Raw genomic sequence first — 20505 nt, forward strand, 5'->3', positions numbered from 1 at the left:
GAGACAGAGTCTCGCTCTGTCTCCCAGGCTGGAGTGCAGTGGCGCAATCTCGGCTCACTGCAAGCTCCGCCTCCTGGGTTCACGCCATTCTCCTGCCTCAGCCTCTCCTAGTAGCTGGGACTACAGGCGCCCGCCACCACGCCTGGCTAATTTTTTGTATTTTTAGTAGAGACAGGGTTTCACCATGGTCTCGATCTCCTGACCTCGTGATCCGCCCGCCTCGGCCTCCCAAAGTGCTGGGATTACAAGCGTGAGCCACTGCGCCCGGCCCAAAATCTTGAGGATATTTGTGTATGTATATTTGTGTGGTAGGGAGGGATCTTTGATGTTCATCAGGCTTTCAAGAAGCCCTCAACTGAGAAAGGGTAAGGAGGAACTTCAGGTCTAACTCTCTCATATCTTTCATCTAAAAAGCTCTAAAGCCAACTTTTTAGAACGGAGAGACCAATTCACAGTAGAAGAACCTGGATCACAGACAACATCGGTGAGCGAACTGCAGGCTCCCCGCGCAGGGGGTCCGTGTGCAAGCCTGGCCGCCTCCTCACTGCTCAAACCAGATCATCTCTGGAGCCCCGACATTCTCTTTCCTCACTGCTAGCCCCACTCCCCTCAAATCCTAGAAGACCTTTGAGGGAGAGAATTGGAGATACATGTCCTTCTAGCCAGGTATCCAGTGCCAGGATATTTTCTCCTTCAGTTTTCTTAGCCCATTTGTTTTGACCAGGACCCTACTGAGTTTTCACAGGGCATCTCTTTTTATTTTTCTTGGGTTTGCCTCTTTTATTCCTCTTCTTCCTCCTCTGCCTTCTTCTTTCTTTTCTTTTTTTTTTTTGAGACAGAGTCTTGCTCTGTCACCCAGGCTAGAGTACAATGGCCCGATCTCGGCTCACTGCAACCTCCACCTGCTGGGTTTAAGCGATTATCCTGCCTCAGCCTCCCAAGTAGCTGGCACCTGCCATCACGCCCAGCTAATTTTTGTAATTTTAGTAGAGATGGGGTTTCACCATGTTGGTCAGGCTGGTCACGAACTCCTGACCTCAGATGATCTGCCCACCTCAGCCTCCCAAAGTGCTGGGATTACAGAATTACAGGCATCAGCGACCACACCCAGCTGCCGCCTTCTTCCTTTTTCTGTATTCTGAATAATCTGTTCCCCGTCATTGGCTTTTCTGTTAGGTCTGATGATTCTTATCTGCAGCAAGAAAAGGGGGTCCCTGAGGTAGACAGAGCACCAGGAGGCTGGTCCTCCCAGTGCTGTGACTCTGGAAGGTGGATCCTGCCCTTCCCTGGAAGGCCTTAGGGCCTCAGCTCACCCCTTTTAGCCCAGAAGTCCAGCCTTCTCCTCGTGCAGCCTCCAGCTGGTCCAGAACACACATCTGCTGTTGCCAGTTACTGACTCCTTCCTTTCCTCATGAACCTCATGTGTGTCCTGTGATGGTGGGCTCTGCTCATCAAAGTATGATTGTTTTATATACCTTTTTTTTTTTTTGAGACGGAGTCTCGCTCTGTCGCCCAGGCTGGAGTGCAGTGGCGCGTCTCGGCTCACTGCAAGCTCCGCCTCCCGGGTTCACGCCATTCTCCTGCCTCAGCCTCTCCGAGTAGCTGGGACTACAGGCGCCCGCCACTACGCCCGGCTAATTTTTTTGTATTTTTAGTAGAGACGGGGTTTCACCATGGTCTCGATCTCCTGACCTCGTGATCCGCCCGCCTTGGCCTCCCAAAGTGCTGGGATTACAAGCGTGAGCCACCGCGCCCGGCTATATACCTTTTTTTAAAGACAGAAGTTGCTGCTTTCAGAAAGACCATTTTTCCAGGGGGCGGCCCAATATTTAAGACAATGCTAATAGGCCGGACATGGTGGCTCATGCCTGTAATCCCAGCACTTTGGGAGGCCGAGGTGGGCAGATCACGAGGTCACGAGTTTGATACCAGACTGGCCAATATGGTGAAACCCCGTCTCTACTAAAAAATGCAAAAATTGGCCGGGCGCGGTGGCTCACGCTTGTAATCCCAGCACTTTGGGAGGCCGAGGCGGGCGGATCACGAGGTCAGGAGATCGAGACCACGGTGAAACCCCGTCTCTACTAAAAATACAAAAAATTAGCCGGGCGTGGTGGCGGGCGCCTGTAGTCCCAGCTATTCGGAGAGGCTGAGGCAGGAGAATGGCATGAACCCGGGAGGCGGAGCTTGCAGTGAGCCGAGATCGTGCCACTGCACTCCAGCCTGGGCGACAGAGCAAGACTCCGTCTCAAAAAAAAAATGCAAAAATTAGCCAGCCGTGGTGGCGCACACCTGTAATACTAGCTACTCAGGAGGCTGAGGCAGGAGAATTGCTGGAACCTGAGAGGCAGAGGTTGCATTGAGCCGAGATCATGCCACTGTACTCCAGCGTGGGTGACAGAGCGAGACTCCGTCAAAAAAAAGGACAACGCTGGTGACAAATATGCATGACTGCAGCAGATCCCTGTTAACAGAAATTTAAATTAGAGTCAAGAATGGTCATCTTCTGCCTTTGGCCATTTAAGCTTCTTCCTCTCTCTGAATTTCAGCCTCTAGTGCTCAGGAGGAGGTCAGGGATCTGGCTTTTAAAGGGTGTTGGAGGAAGGTCTCCTTTCCGTATTGCTTCTGAGGACTCCTTAGACCACTGGCAGCACACATCCTCACATGAAGGTGGGCATATGATCTGGGAGACTCTGCTTAAGAAACCGGATCTCTTTATTGATAGCGCCATCTCATGAGCAAGTAATGCAAGCTGTTGGTAATTACAGAAAACCTACTGTGGAATTTCATCTAAAATTAATGAAGAGTCAGCACTGTGGATTTTAAATACAGAGGCAGTTATGGCTTTAGCTCTCAGCTGTCTGCGGGCTTTCCTTTGCTCTCTGTTGTGCCTGGGTGCTCCCTTCCCTCTTGTCCAGTTGGTTCGTATTCCTATGACACAGACCTGTTTTAATGGAACACCACCAAAATATGCAGTATATTCTAAAGTCAAAGGTTTAGGATCAGAAAAGTGAAAAAGGTTCCTCGTATTAAAAAGAAAACAATAAAACGTGGAGAATAAAAACTGAGCAGTGAAATCTAGCTAGATGACCATAATATGTCTGCTTTTCTTGACTTTATTATTATTACTTTTTAAGGGCATTGTTCAATCCTCGATTTTGTATCTATGGCAGCAGCTGAAGGTCTCTAGATGAGCGTTCACATACACGATGATAAATGGTTAAGGAATTTTGAGGCTAAAATCTTAACTGCTTAGATGTCATGTACTTTATAGGCATAGCATTTCTTGATTTAATAGGAAGGATCTCTGCTCTATATGTGCTTTTATGTGACTTGCAAAGGAACTAACTATTCCATTTAAATAGATTTCAATTAGGATAATGGGTTTGAGACATTTCGTAATGGTACGTTTTCTAGAGTCTTAAGACAGAATTGTCAAATTATAGCAAATAGAGTTAGAAATTATTTTGCAGTTTTCTCAGCAGATTGTAATTTCTCCTTCCATACGTGTAGTCATCGTAAAAGTAATAGTGTAAGGGTACCTTTTATAAAACTGATTATTTTCCAAATAGACTGGTACCTTTTGGTTTAGAAAAAAATGATGGAAGAAGATTGTAGTTTAGGAGAGCAAGCAGAAAGCAGTCATTTTTCAGCCTTTCATTTTATTGTACCTTTGGTCACATTTTTGAAGAAAGGCCCAAAATTGCCATAGGTATGAAAGAATATTGGTAATGGGGTAGAGTTGGAATGAAAGTGAGATTTTCAGAGTAACAAGGTCACTCTCTTCTGTGGCTTGTAGAAACAGGTATGTGATCACAACAGGTCCAGCAGCCAGGGTTGGGGGGAGTAGAGAGTTCATGTAATTTGTATCATGCTTAAATTTCCATATTTGAAAAAGCAACTAGAGAACAGGATTTTGTCAAAACAAAAAAAAATAATAATTTTTTAAACGGGAGGGGGAAATGTATGTGTTATTCTTACAAGATGTTGAAAAATGTTTAAATAGCTGCGATACAGTTTGTTGAGGGGGCAGGGGACAGTCAGAACAGTGACTAAAGGGTTACATTTTGATGTAGAAACACCCAGTTGAAGAAAAAAGCTTGCCTGGGAGGAAAGTTTCTGTGGAGATGTGCCCTGCATTTTGAGTGATGTACTTAACCATCAAAGACTCAGCATTAATTTTGATCTTTCTTGGGAAGCTGGAGAAAATAATGCATTTCTGAGAAAAAATAGTAACTTATGAAATGTCAAAGCCTGCTCTGGACAATGTCAACATCTATGAGTGTGAGGCAAATTCAAGAATCCAAACCCTAAGTGAAGACCTTCCTGACCTGCTGTCTAGATGTCAGGGGCTGTTTGAGCGGTGAGGTCCAGCAGGTTGTTAGGCATTCCAGGGATACGAGAGGCCCACACCCACCTCAGGATTGTGTGTTAGTTCTCAGGCTTCCTAGGATTTTTCTTAGGAAAAGGTTTTTGACCCCAAGTACCTCCCAGCTTGACAGAAATCTTTAGAGGCAGCTCAGAAAAACTTTGGTTTCCCAAAATAATCCAAAGGCTAAAGTTCTGCCACCCTTTAAAAGAGTAGTGTTTTGGCTGGGTGCGGTGGTTCACGCTTATAATTCCAGCACTTTGGGAAACCGAGGCGGGCGTATCACGAGGTCAGGAGTTCGAGACCAGCCTGGCCAACATAGTGAAACCCCTGTCTCTACTAAAAATACAAAAATTAGCCAAGCATGGTGGTGCACGCCTGTAGTCCCAGCTACTTGGGAGGCTGAGGCAGGAGAATCGCTTGAACCCGGGAGGTGAAGGTTGTGGTGAGCTGAGATCCCACCACTGCACTCCAGCCTGGGCAACAGAGTGAGATTCCATCTCAAAAAAAAAAAAAAAAAAAAAAAAAATAAAAAAAAAAAAAAAAAAAAAAAAAGTGGTGTTTTAACTTATTTTGGGACATAGTCACCATTAGGACCCTGAACACTATGAACTCTCTCCACAGAAATCCGCACATGTACACACAGACCAAAACTTGCATGCATGTATATGTTAAGAACCCTTCATTTAAAATAAGATGCAAAGTTTTGAAGAGAAAGTTTGCTGCTGTTACAGACACCATTTTCCCTTGAGTGTTAAAGCGTTCAGCTGGGAATGTCCCTTGTTGGTTGTTCCTCAGTAAGATTAGCAGAGCTGGAACCTGCCAGCCAGGCCTCATTTTGAGACTTGTACAGCCTGACAGTAATGCTTCCAAAAGATGCACCTCCCCACTCATATCAGGAGCTGAGGCCCAGTGTTTCCCCCAAGGGTCTTTTTGAAGAAGACATTTTTATCTAATAGCAGTTTTATTATTTTTATTATTGAAAAAGCGGTACCAACTCTGTATTCATTTTCCTGGTTATTCATATGCTTTTTTCCCCTGAGAGTCAAAAGATGGGTTTAAACTTTGACCTTGTGGGGTTTTATAGCCTGAAATTAATTTTTTAGAGAAATTGCTTTATATTTAAAAAAATTTTTGGCCGGGTGTGGTGGCTCACACCTGTAATCCCAGCACTTTGAGAGGCCGAGGCAGGCGGATCACGAGGTCAGCAGTTCCAGACCAGCCTGGCCAATATGGCGAAATCCCGTCTCTACTAAAAATACAAAAATTAGGCCGGGCGCGGTGGCTCACGCTTGTAATCCCAGCACTTTGGGAGGCTGAGGCGGGCAGATCACGAGGTCAGGAGATCGAGACCACGGTGAAACCCCGTCTCTACCAAAAATACAAAAAATTAGCCGGGCGTGGTGGCGGGCGCCTGTAGTCCCAGCTACTCGGAGAGGCTGAGGCAGGAGAATGGCGTGAACCCGGGAGGCGGAGCTTGCAGTGAGCCGAGATTGCGCCACTGCACTCCAGCCTGGGTGACAGAGCGAGACTCCGTCTCAAAAAATATATATATATATAAAAATTAGCCAGGTGTGGTGGTGTGTGCCTGTAGTCCCAGCTATGCGGGAGGCTGAAGCAGAAGAATCACTTGAACCTGGAGGGCAGAGGTTGCAGTCAGCTGAGATTGCGCCACTGCACTCCAGCCTGGGTGACAGAGCAAGACTCCATCTCAAAAAAAAAAAAAATTTTTTTTTTTTTAGAGATGGGATCTCATTAATGTTGCCCGGGCTAATCTCAAACTCTGGCCTCAAGTGATCCTCCCACCTTGGCTTCCAAACGTGTTGGGATTATAGGTATGAGCCACTGCATCTCGCCAAATTGTTTTTTACGTTAGTTATGAAGGAGGCATTGCGTGCTTGTATTATTGTAACACAATTTGAGAATACATGTTTTGAGAATACATGTTTTTAACAAAGTACGTTATGAAAACTGCATATGTTGAATTTGTGTCCTGCTTTTAAGTCCTTTGCTGTACTTTCTCACAGGCTGGGAGGAGGACGATTCTGGTTCAGAGGCAGGCCCTGGCACCACAGGTCTGAAACTGCAGTCCTTTTGGTGGCAACAGCCCTTTGATTTCTACTTCCAAACCCCTGGTAGATTGCATCCTGCAGAGGAGCCTTTATTTGTATGATCAAGATATGACAAGTTACCACCACCCAGAAGTAGTAATTCCTCCCTTTTCTGGAAGGATCCTTTTCTTTGATACAGCAACTGGATTAGATTTTCCATGTCCTAAAAGAAATGTATTTTCCCGGCAGAAACAACATTATACAAAGTGGTTCTGTGGAAGAGAGAGTTACCATGTTATAGTCCTCAGGAAGGCTTTTGTTCCTGGAAAGGATACCATTGAATAGTGACATCTGAGTTTTAAGTTAGATTTCCCTTTCTTATAGCAACAGTGCTGTAATGTTACATTATGGAAGCTAAAACCTGATGCTCAACTTGTAAAATATACTCAACTACAAATATTCCTCTTCTGAACTATATGGAATTTTCTAAAAAGGACATAAACAGGTTACTTAGGTATTATGTGCAGTGTTCGTTCATTCATTCATTAAACTGATAAATATTTCAGTGCCAGCATTGGGATACAACAGTGAATAAACCTAACTTTCTGCCACATACAGCATATTTTTCTTATGGGGCAACAAGTAACAGGTAGGCAATGTCAGACAGTACTGTTCTCAAAAATAAAGAGAGAGCCAGGTGCAGTGGCTTACTCCTGTAATCCCAGCTCTTTGGGAGGCTGAGGCAGGAAGATTGCATGAGCCGAGGAGTTTGAGACCAGTTTGGGCAACAGTGAGACCCTGTCTCTATTTAAAACATTTAAAAACTAGCTGGGTGTAGTGGCATGTGCCTGTAGTCCTAGCTACTCAGAAGGCTGAGTAGGAGGATCGCTTGAGCCCAGGAGTTCGAGGCTGCAGTGAGCTATGATCGCACCAGTGCACTCCAGCCTGGGTGATAGAGATCCTGCCTTTAAAAAATAATAATAATAATTTTAAAAAGATAATAAGGGGATGAGGAGGCCCCACTTTTAGGATGAGGTAGTCAGGAAGGTCTTTCTGAGGATGTGACACTTGAGCTGAGACCTGCTGTTATTTTTACTACAACAAATTTTAGGAGTAACAATTATCTTTGGGATCTTGGAATTCAGTGAGGCTTCTTTGCAGAGATTTTGATAGATTTGTTTGAAGGACCTCTTGAGGAGTTGGGACTTTGGTGTCAGTATCCTTTCGAGAGAGACCCAGCCATATCTGTTTTTTCCTTATTGTCAGTTTTCCTGTGGCAAGAACTGGAGGAGAGATGAAGTTACTGCCTGGCCTCTTGGCCGCAGTTCAAAGCAGAACTGAGCATCTTCCTGCTCACTGGTGGGCTTCTGAGCTCAGCACTGAACCTAGCTGCCAGACATTAGACAGTAGTTCCCAACTGTCTTCCAGATGCACGAACCGACCCCTCAGCAGTCACTCCATGAGCTCTGACAACCCCAAATGCTTTCCCTGGATTCGTCACTGCATCTGGAGGCCAGCTGGCTTCAGCATGGCCCTGAATCCCAGACACAGGAGCCTGGGCACAGGGTGAAGGATTGCAGCTGTTGGCCTGAGGTGATTTTTCTTCTGAATGTCATTTTAAGCCCTGAGTCACAAAATTCTAAGTCTTTTAAGCAGCAGTATAATACTGCCAGTGATGCTGCTGCTGTTCAAAAATTTTTTCACCTGTGATCTGCTCAGTCCTGCAGTTATTCCTATTACTCCAGAGTCCCAGAGTACATTAATAATCAGTATTTGTATAGGGCCGCAGTTGACAGATCCAGTGCCATACATCTTCCTTTAATCCCCACAATACCCTATTGTTACTCTTGCCTTGCTTTCCCCTTCACCGACTAGGCAACTGACTCTAAACTGATCAAGGAAGAAGAGGGACTAGCCATCCAAGGAGATGCCTATGCCAGGAATTTTGTAGAATTCCTTTCATTCCCCATGCAAATGCTAGGAGGTAGACTTTATTTTTCTCATTTTGAGGCTCAGAAAGTTTGTGTCACTTGCCTGAGGTCACACAGCTGGTGAGGGGCAGAGCTAGAGTTTGCAGTGGGTCAGTCTGAGTTGGAAGCGTATACTCTTTCTACTGCACCAGGCGCCTGTCTGACCTGCCTGAGGACAGTCCTGCTTGTTCCGTCCTCCTCGTAACTCCACCTCCACCCTCTTCCTCTTCGGTGTCCCCTCAGTCACCTTGCCCAGTGTCTGAGCCAGGACAGGGTGTCGTGGGCTGGCCCGTGGGTGGGCAGTGACAAGTGCTGTTATCTTAGGTTCCTGTAGGATGAATAGGCTTTTAAACATTTATTAACAAAGAGCTTTACACACACACACACACATACACACACACACACACACACACACACACCTGCATATACCCATACTTACATACATCTGTATATATAAAGATCATAGAGGAAAGTTAAGCTTCATATGACCCTACCATAGCAGGCATTCATTTACATTTTTAAACATTGTATAATCAGTGTACTTACTAGTTTGTATTTTCCCCCTCATTTATCATGATTTCATTTATGCATTTCTAGGCAGTGCACATACTTACCATCTGTAAGGACTTGTGATATTTCCTGTTAGCACACATAGAGTCCTTATTTAACAATTCAAGTTGTTAACCTTTTGTGGCCTGGTAAGGAACTTACCAGATAGCATTATTTCTCTTCTCTTTTTTTTTTTTTTTTTTTTGAGACAGAGTCTCACTCTGTTGCCCAGGCTGGAGTGCAGTGGCATGATCTTGGCTCACTTCAACCTCTGCCTCCCAAGTTCAAGCAATTCTCCTGCCTCAGCCTCCCAAGTAGCTGGGATTACAGGTGCCTGCCACCACACCCAGCTAATTTTTGTATTTTTAGTAGAGATGGAGTTTCACCATATTGGCCAGCCTCGTCTCGAACTCCTGACCTCAGGTGATCTGCCTGCCTCTGCCTCCCAAAGTGCTGGGATTACAGGTGTGAGCTGCCATGCCGGGCCAGCATTATTTCCTTAAGAAAATAAGTTGCTTTTGAAGATTTTTTTGTAAGTTAGGGTTAGTTTATTCATCATCATTTTAGTGGATTTGGGTTGGAAACATGCAGTAAGCATTTGACAGAAAACAAACATTTGTATTTTCCAGGTTTCAGTTTACATCTTGATCTAAATTCTGTGAACAGTTATAACTAAACTTACAAAGCTTTTTGGGGTATGATTATATGTCTAGGTAAAACTCTTTTAAGAAGATGAAGCAGAGAGGATTGAATTGACAAAGACAGCTCTTTAAAAATTAAGGTTATTTCGAGACTAAGAACATAACTGCTTAATTGCAGGTAATAACAGAAAAAACTTGGAAATAAACATCCCATCATTTGACCTCCAAGGCAGAAGACTGGCACCAAGGAAATGGCAGCTTCGTCCCTTCCCTGTCTTGGGCATTGGCAAAAGGAGTTGCCTAGACCTGTTTGATTTCTGTTTCAGCCCTTATTAGTAGTTAAGCCATAGGTAAATTATTCAATTTCTCTGACTCAGTTTCCTTATTCAGAAAATGGAAGCATAATTTTTGCCTCATAGGGCCATGAAGATTAAATGAGGGATGTCTTGAAGTGTCTGGGACATAAATCTTCAATAAAAGCTAATTCCTTTTTTTTTACAGTTATCTCAAACCTTTTAGTGAATTGGTGCATATCAGTGAGCTTTTTAGGTGATGCAAAGACCCTGCTTTGCTCATTTTAAGGAACAGTTATTTTTCTTTCTCCATTTTGAAGTTTCTTGTTTGCTGCCTGGTTGATATGGTTTGGCTGTGTCCCCACCCAAATCTCATCTTGAATTGTAGTTCCCATAATCCCCACATGTCATGGGAGGGACCTGGTGGGAGGTAATTGAATCCTGGGGGTGGTTACCCTCATGCTGTTCTTGTGATAGTGAGTGAGTTCTCACAAGAGCTGATGGTTTTATAAGGGGCTTCCCCCTTCGCCTGGCACTCATTCTCTCTCCTGTTGCCCTGTGAAGAGGTGTCTCCTGCCATGATTGTAAGTTTCCTGAGGCCTCCCCGGCCATGTGAAACTGTGAGTCAATTAAACCTCTTTTCTTTATAAATTACCAAGTCTTGGGTATTCCTTCAAAGCAGCATGAGAACAGACTGATACACTGGTTTAAATTAGAATGCCAAAATTTAAATAATTTTTATCTTGAATAGCAGATGGAATTAACTTTCTCTTGAAAGATATATTTTAAAAAATTGAACTTACACAGACAGTTTTGAAATGGTCTTATTTTATTTTATTTTATTTATTTATTTTGAGACAGAGTCTTGCACTGTCGCCCAGGCTGGAGTGCAACGGCACAATCTCGGCTCACTGCAACCTCCACCTCCGGGGTCAAGTGATTCTCCTGCCTCAGCTTCCTGAGTAGCTGAGATTACAGGTGCCCACCACCATGCCCAGCTAATTTTTGTGTTTTTAGTAGAGACGGTGTTTCACCATGTTGGCCAGGCTGGTCTTGAACTCCTGACGTCGTGATTCTCCCACCTCGGCCTCCCAAAGTCTTAGGATTACAGGCATGAACCACTGTGCCTGGCTGAAATTGTTTTTATTATGGATGTTGCTTATGCAGTTTTGTTAGAAGTTCATGACTTTTAACAGTGATGAAAATACTTCGTCATTCAACAAGTTATTTTTCTGCTGGTTGTAGGTTATTTGTAAGGAACGGTTAGTCTCCTATCTGGGTGGACATGTAATAGTATCAGTTATTGAACCAGAACTTTAAACACCTTTCTGATACTCACACTGGGAGGTCACCAAGTATCTCAGAATAAAATGTCCCAAACTGAACCTACCATGTTCCCTGAAACCCAGCCCTTCTCAAATTCCCAGACTTGGTGAATGGGAGCCTGTCCTTGCAGTCTTGTAGCCCAAAACCTAGGGCTTAAGAACACCTTCTTCTTTACTCCGATTCGCAACCCATCAAGTTCCATGCATTTCATCTCCTAATCTCAAATCACTTCATCCATCTCCACAGCCACCCCACTAGTCTGGGCTGCCATTGTCTCTCACTTAAAATGTTGTTAGAGTCTAACTGACCTTCCTGAACCCCTTCTTGCCTCGTTCCAGTTTATTTTCCACACTACAGCCAGAATAAGCTTTTCAAAATACTCATCTAGTCACCTCCATACCTGTCTCCAGACCACATACAATAAGGCTTCACTTGTTCCTCCTTTCCCTTAGGATAAAGACTAGATCCTCAATGTGGCCTTTAAGGCACTGCATGACCCAGCCCCTGCCCCACTCCTGTCTCATACTGTGTGTATAATACTCACTCCCCAGAAGGTGCTTCAGATTCCCTCATGAGGCTCTGCGTCTGCCTCAGGCCCTTGCTCTTACCCTTCTCGTTTCTGGAATGCTCACGCTGCCATCACTTAGCCAGCTCAACTCATCCTGGAGATGTCAGCCCAATGCCCACTTGTTCAAGGGGCCCTTCTGTGATTAATACTCAAAACGGATCAGGTTTCCCTGTTGACTGTGATCTCTTGGTGCCCTTCACATCATTTCCTAGTTCTTGCATTGATTATGTGATTGTCTCGCTCGTCACCCCTCTCTAAGCTCTCTGAGGTCAATCTGAGTACTGCACCACTTTGCAAATTATAAGACAGGAAACAAATAAGTCCGGAATATTCAATCATTGCCTCCACTCTCAGAGCTCAAATTCCATGTGTCCAGCTGTCAAGATTTGGCTTACATTAAAATGTTTGTGCAAACAGACCTTTAACAGTGAATAAATTGTGAAATTAAGAGAGCCATAGATCTATAGCTAACTCCAAATGTTTGTGTGCATAATAAATTGAGGGAAAAATAAGAGTTTATCTTTAAGTGTTATTTTTAAGTTAATTCCTGTATTGTAGTGTAATCGTCCCTCGGTATCCATAGGAGATTAGTTCTAGGATCCCCCATGGATACCAAAATCGGAGAGTGCTCAAGTCGCTTGTATAAAGTGGTGTTGTATTTGCATATAACCTATGCACATCCTCCCATATACTTTATTTTTAAATTAATTAATTTTTTGAGACAGGGTCTTGCTCTGTCGCTCAGGCTGGAGTGCAGTGTCAACCTGGGCTCAGGTGATCCTCCCCACTCAGCCTCCAAGTAGCTGGGACTACAGGCGTGAGCCACCACACCCAGCTAATTTTTTTTCTTTTTTTTATTATTAATTTTTTTTTGCACACAAAACAATAAACATTTTCTAAAAATACATACAAACAAAAAGATGCATATCAAACATATTAGGAAGGTTGCACATGGGAAGACGGGGAATAGAAATGGGGGGTGGGAATTAAAGAAAATAAATGAGAGAGGGACTTTGTGTGGATCAATGATAACTCAATCCTCTATTTGACAAAGAAGAAGGAGAAGGAAGAGGAAGAAAAAGAAAGTGGGATAAAGGATCAGAAAGGGAGGAAAATAGAAAAAATTAGAGTATGACTCCAGGGTAGACCTGTTTTGTTGTCGCTGGGTTGGTTGGTTGGTTTGTCTGTTGTATTTTTCATATGTTTCACCACGTCGGCCAGGCTGGTCTCGAACTCCTAGCCTCAAGTGATCAACCCGCCTCGGCCTCCCAGAGTGCTGGGACTACAGGCGTGAGCCACCACGTCCAGCCCCCACATTGCTTCTGGCCTCCATGGTAGACCTCCCAGACGGGGCGGCCAGGCAGAGGCACTCCCCACATCCCAGACGAGGCGGCCAGGCAGAGGCGCTCCTCACTTCCCAGATGGGGCGGCTGGGCAGGGCGGGGCCTCCTCACACTCCGGATGCAGGCCAGGGTCCTCATTCTGAGGGGTGGGGCGGGCGAGGCTCACACTTCCCAGGCCGGCCTCACATCCCAGAGGATGGGCAGCCAGGCAGAGACGCTCCCCACCTCCTAGACGGGGCGGCGGCCGGGCAGAGGCTGCAATCCCAGCACCCTGGGAAGCCAAGGCAGGCGGCTGGGAGGTGGAGGCTGCAGCGAGCCAAGACCACGCCACCGCACTCCAGCCCGGGCAACACCGAGCACCGAGTGAGCGAGTGAGCGAGACCCCGTCTGCAGTCCCAGCACCTCGGGAGGCCGAGGCAGGCAGACCACTCGCGGTCAAGAGCTGGAGACCAGCCTGGCCAACATGGCGGAAGTGCGCCGCCAGCCAAAGGAGAAAAAGCAGGCAGAGGTGGTGGCACGCGCCGGCAATCCCAGCAGGCCGGGGCAGGAGAATCACGGGAGCCGGAGGCAGGGAGTCTGCAGCGAGCCGACTATACTCCAGCCTGGGCCACAGAGGGAAGAAAAGGAAGGGAGGGAGGAAGGAAAATTTTTTAAACTTTTTGTGGAGACGGGGTCTCACCGTGTTGCTCAGGCTGGTCTCAAACTCCTGGGGCTCAAGTGATCCTCCTGCCTCAGCCTCCCAAAGTGCTGAGATTACACTGGGCCCAGCCCTCATATATACTTTAAATAATCTTTAGATTACCTGTAATATCTAATAAGATGTAAATACTATGTAAATAGCTGTTATACTGTGTATTGTTTTTAAAATTTGTATTTTTTTTGGTTGTATTTTTTTTTCCCTGAATATTTTCGATCTGTAGTTGGTTGAATCTGCGGATGTGGAACCTGTGGGTATGGAGGGCCGGCTGTACCTTGAGCCATTTAGATTGCTGTTTCAAGGAGGAGTTTACATAGGGAAAAATCTGTGTAGCAGCTGCCTGAGGTGGCCAGTGTAAAGGGGAAGACAGAGTCATCAACAAAGTCACCAGGTAACAGTAATATGGATGAACATTTGCTACAGATGGAATTTCATAGGAAAGCTCATCTGATATAGCTTGTTTGTGTCTCGGTAAAGTCCTAGGCTAATGTAACCAACTTCCCTAAAGATGGAAATATATTCCCATAGCACTCAAAAAGGGATGTGCAGAATTTGGGAGTTTTTATGATTTTAGTACTTGTAGTAGAACATTTACTTATGTATAGCAATGAATTAGAGGAGCAGAATAGGATGGGTCATACTCAGGGATGACCTAGGCCTACTGGGTTTCTTTTTGCTATAAACTGTGGTTTACTGTTTTGTAAGAAAGTCTTCACAGTATGGAACATATATCCCTAACAGGCAGCTTTTTACCCCAAACAAGTTTTGAGGAGCCTATCACAATAGACAAAAGTGCTTTGTAGCCTTGTCTGTGAATTACTGTGACTTTAAAAGCACCTTTCAGTGCTTGCCTGAGTTGTCTTTACACTCAAGGTCCCCCAGAATTGATGTTCCCCCTGGGTAGATAGGGTGAAAGTCTTTGTCTTTCCAGTGATGTGCTCAATAAGTACTGAGTGGATGGAACACTTTCTTGGAGCACAGAGCGCCTGCAGAAAGCTTCTGTTGGCTCCAGATTGGTTTGTCAATGGAAATATCCGCATGAGGCAGTGCCGCACAGTGGTTAAGAGGATGGCCTTGGAGCCTGAGTCCTAGCTCTGCTAGTTAGTAGCTTTGTTACCTTGGTGAGTTGCCTAAGCCACTTTCTTTTTCCTCGTGTATTAAATGTGGAAATGATGATAGTACCTACCTGGCAGAATTGTGAGGCTTAGATGAGATAGCGTTATAATGTTGGTAAAGTGCTTAGCTAGAGGGCTGGCAGTCATAAACGTTGATCGTTGTTCTCGTTGGTTCAGGGTCCCTCTGATACATCTTCACAGATCAGGACTGCGTTTGACTTGGATCTCTATGGCCCTTTTTTCCAAGAAGAATTCCTGCCGCTTTACTGGACTGGGTCATGCACTGCCCAGTACCTAAAGGTGTTCTTTACCACAAAAATTAAAATGGCAATCATAATGTTTTTGGAGAAAAAAAAATACCTGTATTTTCTGAAGAAATAAATAACCATTATATCTTTGTATTTAAATAGAGTAACTGCCAAATCAATAGGATCTTTTGAGAACAAGTGGTAATATTTCTTGGTGTAATTTACTCCATCATGAAGATCCATGGGGAGAGAGCAGTGTGGTTAATTATGATGTTCCTGTGCTGTCACTGCCTAAATTGACAGGGTATGAAGTGCCGTCCCATTTATTCTTCCTCCCAACAAGCTGAGGGGTGGGGTTTTACCATCATGGTCCTCATTCGACAGATCCAGACCCAGTGAGGCTGCTCCTGACCTGGTGTTTTTTCCAGTTAGCCTCAGCTGTCAGCTGCACCATGGAGGATGATTTTGGGTGTTGAGTTATCTGAGTGGTATTTATTGGGCTCCTAATTGCACATGGATGGCCAGAAAGTTCTGCTCCTGTTTTGGCGTTTTGCTTTGGCAGACAGTGCTCTCTGAGGACTCACATAAGCTGGAAGAAAAAAACCCACAACAAACTCAACACTAATCATCTGGAAAGAGCAGGATACTGCTGTTAGGCAGTTATTGGACCTGTGAACAGAAAAACATCAAGATCACAATTTTACAGCGTTTATTTCTTTGAAATGTCAAATGGAGCCCCAATACAGCCATCAGGTTTATAGCACCTCCAGAATTAGATTAGACAGTGTGGTTCCATGCTGTGTACTTGTATTTCTGGTTATGAAATGCTCCTTGTGCTTATTTTCCCCAATCTGCCGAGAAACACTTTTTTCTTGTTCCTTTATGCATTCACGTTTCTTTTTTATTCCACTTGCCTTTCTTCCTTACCCCTCATTTCTGCCTTCTGCTCTCCTTTTGGCCTTTAGACAGCAATGGCACAGACCTTCAGGAATGGATGTCCATGGAGGCCCTGGCGGGGGCCAGCTCTGTACCTAGGATCTGAGTTGGGGGGTTAGGACCATGTCCCAGGAGGTAAGGCCACAACTCAAGGGCAAACAGTGCAGGCATGTATAGTGAAGATCGGGAGGAGGACATGGTCTCATCGTGCCCTGTGTCTGTGGAAGCATCTGTCCATTTCTGTTTCCTCATTTAAAATATCTAAAGTAGTTCATTGACCTTGATAGAGACTTGCCCCTCTTTGATGTAGTTACACAGCAATAGCCTGTTAGAAAGCACTTGCCTCTAACTTGGTGCCTTGTAAGGTAGGTGTAGACTATATTAACTAGTTATTGGTGCCAGGGAATAACTGGTACTATAGCTCCACCTGAATTCCTCGTGATTCCATTGTCTCTTTCTGCGTATGCATGTGTTTTTTTTGTTTGTTTGTTTGTTTGTTTTTTGAGATGGAGTCTCACTCTGTCACCTAGGCTAGAGTGCAGTGGTGCAGTCTCGGCTCACTGCAACCTCCACCCTCCGAGTTCAAGCGATTCTCCTGCCTCGGCCTCCCAAGTAGCTGGGATTACAGGCGCCTGCCACCGCGCCCGGCTAATTTTTTGAATTTTTAGTAGAGACAGGGTTTTACCATCTTGGCCAGGCTGGTCTTGAACTCGTGACCTCGTTTTCCACCCACCTCGGCCTCCCAAAGTGCTGGGATTACAGGCGTGAGCCACCACACCAAGCCACATGTGTGTTTTTAAAGTGTAATGCATTCCTAATGGTCCAAGTTGTTTTACACCAGTGAATCTCAGTTCCAGGGTGGGCCCTGGGGCAGGGTATGTGTGTGTGTTTGGGGGTGGGGTAGTTGTGTGTGTGGTTGTGCACATATAGGCTTATGATGACTGGGGAATTAAAAAAATGTCTTCCAATCCATCAGTTGTGAAACTCCTCAATCATAAGCCTCAAGATGGATAGGGGTGGGCTGGGTCATTTGTGTGTTGAAGATGTTTCCTAGGATTTTCTGGTACACTAACCCTTCCCTCAATCCCAAATGCCTCTGCCCTTTTAGAACTGTGATTAAGAAGGTAATGATTAGGGATGATCAGTTGTCTTACCAGCAGTCTCTAGGTGGAGCTGACCTGGGCTCATGCCATCTGCAAAGGAACCCATGGGAGCCAGGGGCCATTTTCAGCATTTGAAAAGGCTTAACAGAAACTATGCATTTACCCAGGATGAAAATACAAAAGCTACCCAAACCATCAAGTTTCTTTGCTTTTGTTTGGAATTGCAACCGTGTATGGAAGGTTTCATGCTGACTCCACGTTCTGATTGGCTGTGGATGACATAATAGGAGTTTCTGACACAGGATTGGTCTAACCGTAGACATTGTTACTAGAGCTGGTACAAGGTCTCACTTTCCACTACCTTTAGAATGAGGTTGACCTTGAATGTGAGTGCCCTTGACTACGGAAATGAAGCCACTGATTGTTTCTTGCTTGCTCAGCTATGCTTATTATCACACCTGCGGCAGTGACTTGATTTTAAAATGTCATTATGAACCCCTTATAAATATGGATTGTTGATTAAAATTTGGATCAGTATTGAAATGGAAGAATAATACACAGAATTAATCAGTTTACTGGTAAACAGTGTAAGAATATTGAAAAACATGTGGCCATCATGGGGAGGGGACAGAAAAAAAAGAGGTTGATGAAACTACAGATCTTATCCACAGCTCTCATTTAAAAACGATCCTTTTTCATCAGCTTTTCACTGAAATCAAACAACAATAACTCTTTCACCACGAAACACCAACTATTAATACTTAGTCTCTATATGCCTCCTAGGATCCTGTTGTGTTCATTTACCTAGGTGATGTGCATCATCCTAAATTCTGCCTTTTCATTTTGTATTACGATGTATATGTACAATACATATTTTTACATTGTCATTGTGTCATTAATGGTCACAGCTGCCTGAACTAAACCTAAAGTCAGACAGTCAGACAGTCAGGACAGTCCAGTGCTGGTGATTAGAGAAGGCTGGAAACAACTGTCTGTTTGATCCCAGATAACATGCCGGTGAGTCCAGAGGCCGAGTTGGCACGGATAAAAAGATGTGCTCACACCTGCTGTGGATGCTGATAATAGTAGCTTACATATGTTAAGTGTTATTTCTTAATTCTCCCAGCAGCCCCTATGAGATGGGCACTGTTATCTGCATTATATGTAAGGAAAAAGAGGCCTTTTGCCGTAACTTGTCCAGGGTAACACACTGATAGGAGGTGGAACTGGAATCCAAAGCTGGGTCTGTTTAATTTTAGAGTTTGAGTTCTTAACCAAGTTTTCTGTGCAATTGTGTTGCACCCCAGGACCTATTCACTTCTCACCTCCCTTCAGAGATCTAACCACCTTCCACGTTAATAATGACAAACACATCTATTAATATGCATTAAAGTGATAGAAGCTTAATACTGAAACAAGATAGAGTGGATGCTGCCGGCGAACAGGAGCCTCAGAGATGGTCCTGTCCACATGAGGCTTTGTTAGTTTTCCTAGGGCAGAGTGGTGTGAAGGGCCAGCCTGCATTCAGTCTCTCCTTTGGTTCCGTCCTTTAGTCAGCCTCAAAGTTTTTCAGACTTGAATGGGCACAACAGTGACCACACAGGGTTGCCTGAAGCACATATACAGTACTTGGTGGGAGACTCAAGATTCTTAGTGAGGCTGAGAAGTGGTGCTTGGAGTGATGTTTGTATAGAGTAAGAACTAATGAAGCACTGGGATAGGAAGCCCCATGGAGTTCAACCCCATCACAGCCTGAGCAGGAGCAGCCTGAGAGTCACCTTCTGTACTGTTTGGCAGTAGGTGGGGGAAAGATAGGGGCTGCTGAGGAGGCCAAGTTGACACCTGTCCTCTGGTGCCTGAGCACACGCAGGTGTGGCTGATCTGCAGCTCATTCTCATAGGTTGGAAACTCTCCACCTAATGGCCAGCACACATAAGGGATGTTTCTACAGCTGGGCTAAGCAAGACAAGTCTGGAAAGTCTAGAAGTATTTGTTAATGGGAGATGAGCTGTTTCGATACTATTTGAAAAATATTTTGACTTAATTGCCTTAGGCACATTAGTCAGCTGATGTGCACTCTGGTTTCCTTTGCTTGACTTTAACAGTTGCCAAGAATTTCTCTTGTTACAAAAGAGAAAAGTAGGACTCTAAGTATGTTCTGTTCCATGGAAATTGAGTCATAGACTCATAGACTCATAGAATTTAGAGCCTTCTGGAAAATTCCTTGAAGACAATGGAGGAAGGTTCCCTCAGTTTACAGCAGAACCCCAGGCTCAGGGAGGTGAAGTGGGGAGCTCCGTCACTGTCATTTGAGGACCATTTGAGGGCTGTGGTCCTCCATGGAGCTCCTCCCTCTGCTGCCTCATGGCCTCACTCGGTCTGTATTTTCAATGACTGATTTACTACTAACTGAACAATTGTCTGAATCCCAATCATCTCATCACCGGGCAATCCTTTCTTGGCATGATCCACAACAGAGGTAGAGTTGGGTGGAGAATGTTCCCCCTCAGGGCCTATAGGCAAGTGGTTCTCCTCGGGGAACCATAGGGTGGCCAGCCGGCCAGGTCAGGACCATGCCTGTGCCAGGAACCAGTATCTCCTTACCTTGCCAGTTGTGAACATGGCTCTGGGTTTCTTGCCTCTGTTCCTTTTCTTCTGCTCTGTCTTCCACTTAGAATGTACTCTCCACTTTGTCTCGGTGGGGCACCTTGTCAGGTCTCCATGGGCCAGCTCACACGAGGCCCCTGGGAAACCTTCCACCATGCCTTCTCTTATTTCTCCCATCAATTCCTATTTCCCTCAGTCCCACTCTCTCCTACACACACGTGTGCACACATACATGCACATACACATGTGCACACATGCATGCACACATCTTCAGCCTGGTTTTAAAAAATGTGTCTTCTTTGGGCCTCAGATGCCTTACCTATAAATAAAATTCTGATGTAAGATTACACTTAGCAAATTTACTGCCCTATATCAAGGTTAAGTCTGCTGATGCCTGTGTGAAAAGGAGTGTTTCTGACTGGGGGAAACAGCTAATTTTTTTGAGTTCTCAAAGAGTTTTCTCAGTTTTTGAAGAGTTAATCTGAAATACATTCCTCACATGGAGAAGCTGAATGGCCAGTGATCAACCTAGATGTAAGCTAGGTTGTCTAATTTCCTAATATGATTTGAAGGGAATAAATTCAATGCTTTACAGTTTATTATAGCTAGAAAATACAAAGAAATGATTGTCCATATCAGTCAGTTTTTCCAAAGTTAAAATTTCGATCCTTGTATAGGAAAGAGCAATA

The 20505-nt window shown here is 44.8% G+C and overlaps 1 protein-coding gene across 8 annotated transcripts in view; it reads left to right on the top strand.

Annotated features, from left to right (window-relative positions):
* The window catches only part of TEX2 (testis expressed 2), a 124012-nt gene that overhangs the window by 15772 nt on the left and 87735 nt on the right, over positions 1 to 20505 (top strand). The window contains exon 1 of one of the 8 annotated variants that reach the window (XM_058431657.1): positions 19452 to 19586. The exons of 6 other annotated variants lie outside the window; for them this stretch is intronic. The gene's annotated coding sequence lies outside the window, so the exon portion shown is untranslated. Of the gene's footprint in view, positions 1 to 19451; positions 19587 to 20505 lie in introns of those variants that run through there. One more of the 8 variants, XM_058431654.1, reaches the window with a different exon arrangement.

This window comes from Hylobates moloch, unplaced genomic scaffold (genome assembly GCF_009828535.3).
Source record: "Hylobates moloch isolate HMO894 unplaced genomic scaffold, HMol_V3 SCAFFOLD_19, whole genome shotgun sequence".
Taxonomy (NCBI): domain Eukaryota; kingdom Metazoa; phylum Chordata; class Mammalia; order Primates; family Hylobatidae; genus Hylobates; species Hylobates moloch.